The following is a 12647-nucleotide window of genomic DNA, read 5'->3' on the forward strand; positions in this document are numbered from 1 at the left end:
TTATTATTATTATTATTATTATTATTATTATTATTATTATTATTATTATTACTACTACTACTATTAATATTATTATAAGAATTCGACTAAGTACTACATAAAAATCAATATTAAATCGTTTAAATCAAGCATTGTTGTATATATATTCCAATTTTGTTTATTAACTGAATTTCTATTGACAACATTCATATTTACCCTTGCCACATATTGATGTAAGAATTATGATAAAATTTATCAGGTAATAATTTATCAAATGCTGTCATAATTTAGTTGAGTTCTTATTGGCGAGGGGAGGCGAGCCGAGGGGAGGCGAGCCGAGGGGTGGCAATTTTTCATCGAAATGTCAGAGACAGCGCTGGCGAAATCGACAATCTATGGAGAATTATGAAGCTGTTTACCTTAAGGCAATTCAGCCTTGCCCCTTTTATCGCAGTCTCTCTATTTAGTACTTATCTCTCTCTTTCTTTAGGTCTCTCTAGTTGTCTCTCACTCTGTCTGCTGGGCTGTCTCTGTGTGTCTCTCTGGTTGCATGACAAATGGCATTGCCGCAGTCTATTATTAATAGGAATGTATTAGCAGGGCGCCTGTTCCATTTATCGCACATGTTAAATGCTTCAAATGGCACTCGAGGGAACTATATAGAAAAATGTACTCCTAAACTGCCAAGGACATCGCAGAGAGAGAGAAGTAGCTTCTATTTACTAAAAATGTAACTGTCATCGGCATTTGGTTAATTAATTCCACCACAAATATTGGAGAATGAAATGGAGAGCATATGTCTATTAGCACATATTATTAAGCACTTTGCTTAACAATCATTTTTTCTGCTTGTTGTGGATTAAAATTACTCCCTAGCGTGTTCTTAGCACGATTTGTGCCACTTGCCGGCAATTTGTGTCGCAAAATACCAAAAAAAAAAAACAGCAAAAAAGTTTTCCATTGAATCTCGCTCTCTCTCAGTTGGCTTTCTCTGGGTGCCCATAAAAGTGCTCGAGGAGCATTTCCTTGAGACACGCACTTTCCAATTAAATTCATTACACCTTCTTTCGAGTAGTCGTAGTCGCTCCCCGCCCTCTCGCCCCCCGCTAGGCTGTCCTGTTTAATTTCCAACAAACACTAAGTCATTTCCGGCCAAACGGCCTTTCCATTACCCAGATTATCATTTGAATTTCTCGCTGGCCATGGACAATTTTTTTTTGTTGTGTTTGGTCTTTGCGCACGTGCCAACTGAATTTGCCGCTTCCATTCTTTTGACAACAAAAAAGTTGACAAAATAACGCAACTGTTTGAAGAGCGAGGGAGAGGGAGAGAGAGGGGAGGGAGCCTGAAGTGTGGGGGCATTCAAAAGGTAAATTTCCAGGGTGCCCAGCAGCTGCTTTGTTTCCTCTCTCTCAGTGAATTATTTTCCACCTAAATTGGGTGTGTTTTCTATTATTGCCAAAGACTTCCGGCGTGACGCAGCGTTTCTGTCAGCGTGCTGGCAGCAACAACAACAACGACAACACCAGCAACAACAAACATTTTGAAGGCAGTCACTTGTTTCAAGTCTTTTCAAGTTATTTTAAATTCGAAACGTGGGTCACACAGAGCATGGAGCATGGACAACAACTTCGCCACTTGCTACAAAATATTTGCCTTTTTTCACTTTTATTTCCTTTTCCTTTTTTTTTTTTTTTTGTTGGTGAGTGTATGTGATTTTTGCACCAGTGTGACCAGCTTAGGCATTGAATGTTTTGTGGTGGGACAAAAAGGATGTGCGGCCAGCTGCAGGATGTTGTCACGGAAATTAAACGCATTTTAATCGCCATTCCATGTTTTTTCTTAAATTATTCTCACATTTTGGCACCTTGATAGGATTGCCAGCTAAGTGAGATTTGTGGTCACAAATATTTAGCATTAAAGGCACAAGTCAACAAATACTTCAAGTCATTAAGTAATTTGTGTAAGTTTAAATCAATATGCAATGTAAATTGTACAAAAATGGAGAAGAAATTTGTGTCAAGCAATTGAATTATAAAATTCCTATACGATTTTGGTACATACAATATTAATTATAGTTTTCATGATTCCTGATTTGGTTGAGATCAGATAAAAATTGTCAAAGTTATTAAAGAAATACTTTTGTATGGGCAAAAATACCTACTAACTACTGGTCTTAGTAGCTTTGATTGACAATCTCGTATATTTTGCATTCTATGGTACATTTTGAATGTAGTACGGTATCAATATACCAAATATTGTTTTTGGTATATTTTTAGTGTCTTTGCGTTATATTTTGCTGTAATTAAAAATGGGTAGAGCAGTCGAGCACATTTGACTGTAGCTTTGTTACTTGTTAATAATTTGAGTATATCATTTCATCAGTAAAACCTGAATTGGCTTCAAATTAAAGAGTTTTGAACTGTCATTTAAATGTTTAAGTTATAAATTACGAAAACTGTTAGATCACCAAATTTATTATGGAAGCAGATATTATGGAAGCAGATAATCAAAATTAACGAAAAATTTTTATTCCAACTTTGGTGAATTATATTATAACATATAATTGAACTTCAATTTTAAACTCTTTATATTGATTTAACTCTTACTCAGCAAAATGTATAATAGAAATTACATTATATTCGCATTTCAACTGAAATTTTGACAATTTTTTAATTTCATTTTAATGTCTTTATGATTATTAAAGAATATCTTATTAAAATGAACACAAAATTTGAAATCACCAGGTAATTAATTGGCTGCTTCTGCTAGACATTTTTGCAATCAATTTCTGCATTTTGACAAGTCATAAATGTCGCACTGCAGATAGTGAGAAAGTGAAAGTGAAAAGGAGAACGAGTGTGAGAGAGATGCAGAAAGTGAGGAGGAAGCGGCAATGTAATTCACAGCATCCTGTTGATTATTTGTCAATTGACAAAGTGTTGCAAGAAAGTGCAGCAAGTCGTAATTGATCCACTTGGAAGCTGGCCTCCGCGACAGCGAGATGCACCACAGCAAGTTGAAGAGGGAAAGGGAATTGCTAAGAGAGTGAAGAGAGGTGGCCTTTTTGAAGGGAGATGGTGAGGGGGAGGGGTTTCCATAGTCATGGCAATTTTGTTTAGAAACTTTTAATTAGTGTTGCAAAAGTTTTTCAATTAACACCACCTGCACAACTATTTATTTAGCTTGGCTCGACGTCGTGAGCTGAACTGAACTGCTTCTTCTTCTTCTTCTGCAACAATTTGGCGCTGTTGTTGTTGCCATTGTTGTAGCTGTCAACTGTAAATTATAAAAATATTTTTGTACTTGCCGTGTACAATGTTTGTTGCTGTCGTTACGACGCTGAAAGGTTGTGGAGAAAAATGTTTGCTACAGAACGAACGCAAGCATTAAATAATTTACTACTGGCGCCCTCAGTCGCCCAGTGGCCCCATTCATTAATACGCTTGGCTCCAACAGAACATCGGAGGCGTCGGATATTGCGGCCAGCCGCCATTATGAAACATTTTCTAATTGATTTTTACTTATGCCGCCGTTCGTGTGCCTCTCGGATTGTAATTTAATACAAATTGCCCAACTTTTGACAGCTGAAACAGTTGCCAGTTGTTTTTAATATTAATTAGCCAAACGATGATGGAGAAGCAAACTCAGCCTCAGCTTTCAAATCGCAAACGAGATGACAATCAACTGTGACAATTTACTCGATTAAGTTGTGCTGCAACAGCCCTTTGTGGTTATTGCATAATTAACCAGACCGCATCAATTCTATTATATTCTCCATTTACATATATAACACAAATGAATAATGAATGCAAGTGACTGACGTGTAATTATAATCCGCAATTTTCTCCAGTCATTCATACCAAATGTGTATTGGAAACTTTTCCCCTTTTAATAAAATTATGCTATGTTTGAAAGTGGATTTTTATACTATGGAAAAACATTATTTTAATTACAATAGGCAATATTTTAAAGCGGATTATTATTCGATTCTAAAAGTATTATTTATTTAGAATTATTATGGATTTTGTTAAATATTTTTAATGGAAAGGGCATAAGCATACTCAGCATAAACTAATTTAAAAAAGTTATAAAGTGGGTATTTCAATAGTTTCAATAGTTTTGAACAAATAATTTTTCTGCCCGGAAATAGAATATTTTAGAAACAAGAATTAAAGCTCTCCCATAGTGGAATATATTCCGAGTTCTCTTAATATTTTAGAAACAAATACTAAAATACTTCCACGACAAAAATTATTGTCTAAAAAACGATGATCAAAAGTTCCAATTACAACTGCTAATCCTTACCGGCTTACATGAAGTTGTATAACGGAAATTCATTCTATTTATTCTATTATAGAAGTGTTACTCAGAATGAACTACTACTCTACTCTACTCTACTCTAATATAAACTAGTATGATTTAAAGTTCAACTAAACTATGATTACATGTTTATAAAATAGTGTTTCAAGGAAGCATAAATTTTGTGCAGCAGTTGCTATGCTCGTGCTTTCGAATAAACTGAGAATTAGGAGAATTTCCCAATAATTATAATCAGCTTAAGACAAATACTGTAAGGATTGTTTAGAAATCTAATCAATTCTGACAGAACATTTTATTGATGCTTGCTTTTTACATTTTGTAATAGCAGAAACATTTATCAGAGTAATTCAACAAATTCTACGCATGATTTATTATTATTATATTGTTATTTTATGGAAATAGCGAATACACTTCCATTTTCTTTGGCTTTACGATGGATTTATAATTTAATAGTTTTATCAAACTAACACTCTATTTCTTTAAATACAAACAAAGCTGTTTGAGAACCACTTCAAAATGATATTATTAATATTAAGAATGCACTTCCGCTCAAAAGAAGTCGAGCAATTCATTGATAAACTTTTCATATAGTAATGAAGTATTTAATATAGAAAAATTCAGCAGTCTCTTTAACTTTCGATAAATTCTCGAGTAAGAAAAAGTCCTTCCACTCTCGCTGCTGGTGCTTTTGATAATCCTGAAAGACGTCCATCTTTTAATTCCACAAATTCCAACAGCATGCGCAGAGCCTTGGCAAATAGTTTTGGCCCTGTGTTAAAGGCCAAATCACAAAATACCAAGTGAAACTTGTGATGTTTCTCTGACCAACTTGACGTGCAGTATTAAAGTCACAGCGAAAGTTGGCCATTAATGTTAGTTGCTCGAAGATGAGGAAGAAAAAGAGACGTGGACAGATAGATGAATAGACGAATAGAGGGATAAACAGACTGAGATAGAAAGAGAGAGTGAGTGAGATAGAGAGACAAGTTGGCCATTATACTGCCAAGCAATTTTTATTATGTACTTAATGAAATTTCTGCTTATGCGAATTCGCTTGTTGTTGACACATAAACAACATGAAGACATCAATAATAAAATGTTATTTTGCTTGGCGACTGACAAAGGCAACTCACGGTCCGGGCTGCGGAATGAAGTCATTGAACTGCCCCACAAAGAAAAGAATAGAATAGTAAGGAAGAAAACAGAGGGAGAGAGAGTGAGAGAGGCGTATGAGAAGGCGACTTTTGGCCAAGAGCAAACACAAAAGGAAGTTGAATTCCTAATACGATGTCGATGTCGATGCCAATGCCGGCGCATGCGGATTAATAATAATAATAAATATTAAATGCCATTACAGCTGCTGTGAATTTATCTGGTCGAAATTATCTAAACGACATCATCTTTAATTCAATTGCGTGTCACAAAATTACTCTTTACTTGCGCTTTTACAAAAAAGGAGAAACAAAAAGTAAGAAAGCTCAACTGTTAGATACCCGCTATTGATTTGGAATAAAAGTAATGTATTATTCTGAAAATATACCGAATTAATATACCAATTGATATATTTGGTATACACATGTCGTACCACATTCTGAATATACCAATATACCTATAGCTATCTTTGGTATATCGATATAAAGTACTACATTCGAAATATACCAACTATACCAACTATATTTGGTATATAGATATACTACTACATTCGTATTATACCACATTCTACTACATTCGAAATATATAAAATTAATATACCGGTAACTATAACATACGTGGTATATCGAAAAAGCACCACATTCAAAATATACCAATATACTGATGGCTATAATTGGTATATCTTTAAATTATTTGGTATATCGATAAAGTACTATATTCGAAATATACAAATATACCGATAGCTTCATTTGGTATATCGATAAAATACTGGCCATACAAAACTATTTTTCGATTTGGCTGATTGCAACCAAAATTGCAGAAGTGATAAAGACTGTAGTTATAATTGAATATACCAAAAATACCTTTTACCCTATATGTACCGGGTATAATACAGAAATGAAGCAATGAAGATGCGTCTCCTGGCTAATTCCGTTGGTTACCCGCTTTTGGCCAAAAAAAAAATATGTAAGGCGTAACACGTAAAACGCAAACGCTGTTTAGAAAAGCTTTATTTATGTTGAGACATAAATTTAATGCTAACAAGCAAGCAGAAGCAGCTGCGTTACGTTCGCAACACCTCGTTTTCCCCTCTGCCCTACGTTTTCTAGACTTCTTGCCACGTCAAGGTGCGCATGAAATTTATTTGGCTGCAGCATCTTTATCTTCGGTTTTGCTCGCTTTCTTTTCTCTTCGTTTTTGGCGCTGCACTTGACGAAATGGCCGCTGTTGCTGTTGCAACTTGCCCGAGTTGCAACAACCAACTTGCCCCGTGGGTATAAAATTAAATTTTAACTTTTAACGAATATTTACGCGTTGCCAGATAAAAAATGGCATAAAACTTTGCCGCCCAGGGCAAAAGTGCAAAGTGCAGTGTGCAAAGTGCAGCAGCTGCCACGCCTCCACTTTTCCGCCCTCAGTCTGTTGCAGCATGACCAGCAAAGCGACGTGCAACATGCACTCTGCAAGCTCCCCTCTTCTTTCGGGCCAATTGCTGAGTGGCAACAACCCCAAAAAGTATCTGTTAAGTATAATTTATGTGCGACATGTGAATGGGGTCTTAAAAAACAATGCGTTTCATTTGGCCAAAACATTGCCCAAAAACTACTTCAGCAGCTGCATTATTGCATCACAGTTCGCAGCTCGCAGTTCTTCGTACCCAGCTGCATCAAGAGATCAACAAAAGACGCGGACGTGCCACATACGCGGTGTGTTCTGCTGCCAATTTATGCGGGCATTGACTCTAACAAGATTGACAAAAGACATAAGCATTTGCAATTGAGGGGAAATTCTCGCTGCAGAAAGGATATGCTTATGAACATCATTTTGAAAAGGAAGGAAGTTGAACTCTTTCCTAGAAATAAATAAGAAATAAAGCAACAAAAATTTGAAACGAATTCAATGCAAAGAACCTAATAGATACTAATTGATAAGTTTAGCAATAAAACTCACAAATATTTTGACAACAATTCATGAGAAGAAAGACAAAATAGTATTTACAATTACGAAGAAATTTTCCTAACATTGGAAAAGAACATAATTTTAAAACACATTTTCTATTGCCTCTATAATTTCCAAGTATTTTCTTATTTGCGTAAATTGAGTTGTGTATATATTTATATAATATCGTATAAATTGCAAAGGAGCTGATTTCAGAAAAGAATTTTAAATAAAATATAACGTATTCTTTGCGTACTTCTAAATATTCATATTAAACATATAAAGCATCATTATATTTAATGGAAACACTCAAAATTTATCGCCTCAACCTGATAGATCATAGCAAATAATAAAATTGCTCTAAGCGTTATTGGCATAATAATGCTACAGCAAATTATAGTTTTATATTTCAAATTCATATCCATTTAAATGAGCAAATATTCATATTTAAGAGCAAATAAACTGCAAAGAAATCTTGGTTCATCGACCAATAAAATAGTTTTGACAATTAGGCAAAAAATTATTTGCAGTTTTATGCACATTTTGAGCAAAGCCTTAATTTATGCACAAAGCAATAAACATTTTGGCAATTGCCATTTTTGCCAGCTGCAAATAAACTAGAAAGCAGACAGATACACACATACCCACACAGACACACAGATGTAGAGTCGAAATTTTTGTTCATAAACTTTTTGGTGCAATATAGCAAATAAATGTCCATAGAAATTATTCAAAAATTGCTTTTAGAGTCAATTGCAAATTGTAGTTGCATTTTGGAACTGATGAATAAATGAATGCGAGTGCGAGTGTATGTGAATGTGTGAGTATATTATTTGTGTTGAATGCATAAATGTGACTGTGACGGTGACGTGACAACAAACTGTGACTGCAACTGCGACTGCAGGCCAAATGCTTGCCAGCCATGCAGAATTTTTCAATTTTCTTGGCAGCCAACACAAATGTAATTTATTTGCCAAAGCAAGTGAGAGAAAGAGATGGCTACAAGCACTCACAGATACTCAAATGCAGATGCAGATACATACTACGTTTAGATGAAGAGAAAGAGAGAGTCGAGAGCGAATGCAATTAACCTTCATGTCTTTTTGGCAGTTTTGTACCACTTGTGAAAATCTTCAAATTATATCTACGGCACAAAAGTGCACACATTAAGAGAAACTCATTGAAATGTGGGTTTTGTAGCCAATTCATTGTTGCCACTCGAGAATGCATATTTATACATATATATATTATATATGTACATAGTTTATGCTATATAAAGTTGCACTTTTGCTGTGGCGCTTTCTCAATTGCCTGCAATTAGCTGCAATTTTATTTTTTGCCTCAACCATTTAGCTGTGTGAGTGTGTGTGTACGAGAAAAGGGCTCTGCTAATTGCACACTTCAAGCACAACATTGCGTTTTGAGTGGCAGCTTGAAGATCTCCAAATAAACTGAGATTTATGCACAAGCATCTAGGTGAATGGACTTGCAACTGTTGTTGTTGTTGCTTTCGGCAAATATAAATATTTTACTTAAATATTTAAACAGCCGAAAGACAAGTTGTGTGTGTGTCTGTGTCTGTGAGTTATTCACTTTGAATTGGATGCGTGAGTGGAATTAAATTTGAAGCAAGTTCCAAGTTGTTGCCAAAAATTTTAAAGAGAAAATTCAATTTGTAAGCAGAATTACACAACAAAGACAAGACAAATCGAAGCAGCTCTGACTTGACACATTTAAATAATTTAAATGCGCATTGTTAACATGGCCTTAAAGAGCGCACTGCAATAAATGACAAAGTTTACTCTCTGCTCGCATTCTCAGCTCAATTCAAGAGACTAGCCCAAGGCTTGCCACCCATTTGCTATACAAACGGTGCCAAAATTCGGCTGAACGAACAGTTTTCCCATTTGGCTGCAGTCAGACAAATCCCAGCCTGACAACGCAGCGCATTTTAAGTATTAATAAGAAGGAAACACTGAAAATTTCGCAGTCAAACGGACAAATGAATACTCTATAAATGATGCACAAAAAACGTAGCAAATAAAAAACAGAAAAGACATTTTAAAATTATATAAAATGTGAATTTTTGTACAAAATGTGCATAGTGAATAATTCTTTAAATTCATATTTGGTATTTGATTGCATTCAATTTAATAGTGATATATAAATATAAGGAATGCAATTCAAATAATATATGAAAAAATCATTGCATCCTTTTAGGGTACACATTTGTACGCGAGAAAGAAAACTTGTAAAGATATTGTAGTATAGTGAGTTTTCATAAAATATAATTATGTGTATTTACAACTGAGGGACGATATTTCAATATTATCATTGGTCTGATTGTTCTTCTAAGCTGACATATAAGGATAACTCTGTTTGTGGAATTAAGATGACATCAGAAAACAGATATAAGTAATTTAAAACAAAATACAATTACCAATTCTTTGTAAAACCAGATTAAGTTTATGAAAAATAATTAATAAATATAAAAAAATATATATATTACTTTATTGAAATGTATCCTTTTCACATTTCTGTAATAGAAAAGTTTTAATAAAATAGAATCAAATATCTCGGCATTATTTGAATGAAATTCAATATTTATTTTCCTATACTCTCAGAGTATCTGGATTTTTTGTTGAAATATTTAGTTGGTCACTGCATTCGAAGTGCATAGAAAGTTTGGTAATAGAATCCCCCGATGTGGCGGTAGATCGAAACAAAAGCTTCAAATAAATGGGTAGGAAAACGGTTTGCAGCTTTACGCCCATGGCTCACTGCCAATAGTCATTTCCCGAACGATGTGCCTACACACACACGAACACACGAACACTCACACACATGCACACATTTTCACAACAAAAGTTTGGGGCGTAAAATATTTTGCATGAAAAGTTGTAAAACAATAACGCTTACAAGGAAGAGTGAGAGCGGGCGATGGAGTGAAATGCCGGCAAATATTTGTACAAATATCTGAAGTGCATTGAACAATGCGTTAACAGCTATTCAAACTATTCACATGCACTCATATTGAATACATTTTGTATTAGTTTTTCGAATGTAGCCGAAATACCAATGAATACCAATTCCCGTTGCTGATGCTGATGCCTCAAGGTCACAATTCATTCTCATGCCGTTTGACTGCTTTTCAATTAGAGAGAAGAGAAATACGAGGAAAAGAACAGAGATTGCGGGGGCTGAAAGGACTTTGGGTAATTACAACAAGCAGCGCAACTTTTGAATCTTGACGCCTACACAGAGAGAAAAAACACTCACTCAGGTATGTCAAAGTGAGACACTTGCATACCGAAATCACATTCATCTTCTACTCATCAGCAGCAGCAGCAGTGGCACCGTCTTTGTCTCGGTTCTGGGAAACTTCCTTGCCAAGGCGGCAGCTCACGACCACGTGCGGAAATTAAAATTCTAGCATCATCGTCAAAGGGCAACAAGAAACTGGCGCCAGACAACCGAAAGAGGAAAAAAATTGTAACAAAGATGGATCTCAGGCCAACGCAAAAAAACAAGTGAGAAAGGTACAGAGTGTGCTCGACTGTGAGATACCCGTTAACTCTTTTCAATAAAACCAAGCTCTAAAAATATACCAAGTTAATATACATAAAAGAACCAAAAGAGTAGATAATGAAAATATACCATAAAGTATATGAAATAATTATATACCAAAAATCCAAAAATACGAAATATACTGAAAGCTATGTTTGATATATCGATGTACTACAATCACAATATACCATTGAGAATACCAAATTCATATACCGAAAAATACTGAATAAGTACTGAATTCAAAAATTACTGAAATATACCGAATTCACTCTTTGGTATATCCCTCTAGTAGTACAATATTCAAAATATACCAAAGAATATACCAAAAAAGTATATAAACTGAACTATATTTGGTATATCGATAAGTACTACATTAAAAATACTAAATTATACTGAAGGCTACATTCAGTATATCGATATACTAATACATTGAAAATGGTTATAGTTATAATACCCTTCTACTCTATAGATAGCGGGTATAAACATGGCCAATTCGTTGTTTTTCTTGTTTTTGTGCGCTTTCCTCTTTAACAATTGTCTAGACTCAAATCAAAGAACTGCGTCAAATTGTATGCTGCACAGTTTGTTACACGTGCACCAAAGTATTGCTCTCAGCCCGTGGCGCAATCAATGTGTGTGTGTGTGTGTGTAGATTCGCAAGCTGGGTTTGAGGTTCAAAGTTGCCTCTCCACAATTGCTAAAGTTGCATAGCTGATCAGAAGAGTGTGCAAGCGTGTGTGTGTGTGTGTGTGTCTATCCATGACTGCAGGCGACTTCAATTAACTGAGTTTTTTGCAGGCGCGTGCTTTGATTTCGCTCCTGTTTCGACTTCTCGTTGTTTTCTCTATCGTTTAATTAAAGTCCCTGCCAAACTTGCCAAATTCTTCCAATCTCAGCTCAAACTACAGTAACATTTGTTACATTCCCCGCAATGTCTAATGAATTTTAAATTAATATTTTCGAATGCCAAAAGCGACCTTGAAAAATCCCTCAGGATAAATCTCGCGAGCTGGTTTAAACTATATAATAATTGCGTAACTTGGTTGTCCTTGAGACAGTTGCCCGTCTAACTGATTTGAAATTAACTGGAACACATTCTTAAAAAAATTAGAATTTAATATTGAAATTAACCTTGAGTCAAGCGAAGGCTGCAACACAATTCCCTGTCGACAAGTTGCTAACTAGTTCAAACTATATAAATAGCTAATATGTTGTATTAGCATAATAATTACGCAATTTGGTGGCCTTGAGACATCTGTCCTTGAGCCAATTTGAAATTAACTAGTACACAGTTGTTAACAATTATGTCTAAAAGCAGCTCAAATTACATAAATAGCAAATATTTGCAATTAACATACTAATTGTGATATTTAGCGTCTTTGAGTCAGCTACAACAAAAACATTTTGAAAGTAACTAGAAAATATTTTTTTTTTTTAAATGCCTATTTAAGTTAATAGAAAAGCAAGCTAAAGGTTTTTGAAACCATAAAATTCTAAAGAGTTTAAAAAATACCAAATAGGAAAACATCTTATTAGATAAAATTGTATACGAAAATATAATAGTTACTTCTAATAGAAAATAGCTTATTAAATAAAATTGTATTTGAAAATATGGTTAAATGGTTAAATAATTGTTGACATTTTATGTTTGATTGCATTTCATTTTATAGTGTTGAATGAAATAAATT

The sequence above is a fragment of the Drosophila nasuta genome, chromosome 2L, assembly GCF_023558535.2.
Source record: "Drosophila nasuta strain 15112-1781.00 chromosome 2L, ASM2355853v1, whole genome shotgun sequence".
NCBI lineage: Eukaryota > Metazoa > Arthropoda > Insecta > Diptera > Drosophilidae > Drosophila > Drosophila nasuta.